This window comes from Cynara cardunculus (genome assembly GCF_001531365.2).
Source record: "Cynara cardunculus var. scolymus isolate 2C chromosome LG 6, CcrdV1, whole genome shotgun sequence".
Taxonomy (NCBI): domain Eukaryota; kingdom Viridiplantae; phylum Streptophyta; class Magnoliopsida; order Asterales; family Asteraceae; genus Cynara; species Cynara cardunculus.
In genome coordinates, this window is record NC_037533.1 from 1,455,610 (window position 1) to 1,457,575 (window position 1,966).

At 40.4% G+C, this 1,966-nt stretch overlaps 1 non-coding gene across 1 annotated transcript; it reads right to left on the reverse strand.

Moving 5' to 3' along the window:
* Positions 1-894: 894 nt before the first annotated feature.
* On the reverse strand, positions 895-1,001 carry LOC112515016. Its single transcript, XR_003069473.1, has one exon. It is a non-coding gene; the product is annotated as a small nucleolar RNA R71 (small nucleolar RNA).
* Positions 1,002-1,966: the final 965 nt, after the last annotated feature.

The following is a 1,966-nucleotide window of genomic DNA, read 5'->3' on the forward strand; positions in this document are numbered from 1 at the left end:
TGGACGATATCCGGTACTTGTACCACTTTTATTACTTGAAAGACGATATTGGGACTATTTGTATACTTGCTTTTAGTCCTGATTGTAGTCTGTGGTTTCCACCGATCAAGTTTTTGGCGCCGTTGCCGGGGATTAGTTAGTTAAAAGTTATTTTTAGTAAAGTAAAAGATTTGATTTTTCTCGTCCCGTTTTAAAATTCGTTTTTAAAATTGGTGTATGTCACGGAGACATCGCAGGGAAATTTTTGAATTGGATCCCGATATTGAGAGAACGTTTCGCCAAATAAGGAGGGCTCAAAGAGCATTTTTTGCTATACTCTCTCCCAACATGGAGTTACCTCCCCCAATCATCCATGAGATTCCACATTTAGAAAACCAACCGCCTGCCTTTGGGACAATACCACCTTTTTCGAATTTTCAGCAAGAACACCACTGCCATAATAATCATAATGAGGAAACAGAGTCGGAGAATAATGAACAACCAAGAGAGCAAACTCCGAACATCATTAATTTGGCAAATTCCAAAAATGGATGGATCATGGACTATGCCATTCCGGATTTTGAGCAATTAAATTCCGGGATAGTTAGGTCGCATATGACCGCTCTTCAATTTGAGCTAAAACCGATTATGTTTCACATGTTGCAAACAAACGGACAATTTGTCGGATTACCTTCAGAGGACCCACACTCACATTTGAAATCCTTTATGGAAATCATTGATGCTTTCCTGATCCCGGGAGTGTCTAATGACGCTCTGAGACTCACTTTATTCCCATTTTCTCTAAGGGATTAGGCAAAGGCATGGTTCAATTCATTAACTCCGGCGTCTGTGCCTTCATGGAGTAATATGGCGGAAAAGTTTTTGCGAAAATATTTCCCACCAACAAGGAACGCTAAGTCCAGAAACAAAATTTGCCTTTTTAAACAAATGGACGATGAAGTTGTTCCTAACGCTTGGGAAAGGTTCAAAAAGCTGTTAAGAAGATGCCCACACCATGGCATTCCATACTGTATTCAACTCGAGACATTCTACAATGGGTTAAGTCCCATGGCTAAACAGATGCTCGATGCGACTGCGGGAGGAGCCTTTACAGCTATGACCTATAATGAAGGATATGAGATCCTTGAAAAAATTTCTGCGAACAATGGACATTGGGCTGATCCACGTGTTCAATCGCAAAAGAAGACTGTTGGAATACATGATGTAGATGCATATACTGCATTAACAGCACAGCTCACTTCCATGGCCACCATGCTTAAAAACCTTACTTCTGGCCAAGGAGTACAGCCAGATGTTACTACACCTATTCCAAAAGTCCTTTCAGTGCAATGTGTTTGTTATGGTGGGGCTCATAATTCTGAATCCATAAACTTTGTTCATAATGGATCTGGTCCCTATACCAACAATTACAATGCAAGTTGGAAACAACACCCAAATTTTTCATGGAACAGTCCAAGTTTGAATCCACCTGTTCATAAGCAACAAGGAACCTCTAATTTTCAACCTCAACAGCATGCAAGCAGTTCTCAAACTCATCACCAAAGTTTTCAAACTACTCAACCACCTTTTCAAAATAAGCCACCTCCACAGACTGATTTATCATCTTCTTTGGAAGCAATGATATTTGTGCAAGCTCAATCTCAAAATCAAGCTTTGATAACCCAACAGAACTCTCAGAATCAGTCTCTGTTCAATCAACAAAGTGTTGCCATCAGAAACCTGAAAACGCAAGTCAGTCAACTTGCTCTTAATCAGAGCAATATAGTCCTTGGTACCTTGCCTAGTAACACAGAAGTCCCAAGAGCCTTAGGAAAGGAACATGTGAAAGCAGTGACTCTTAGGAGTGGGAAGGAATTAACAGAGACCATACCAAAAGAAAGTGAACATGTTGTGTCTAAACCTGAGACTATACCCATGGTCCCTGTTATTGAAAGTCCACCAAAACCTCTAGATGACCAACTATCTG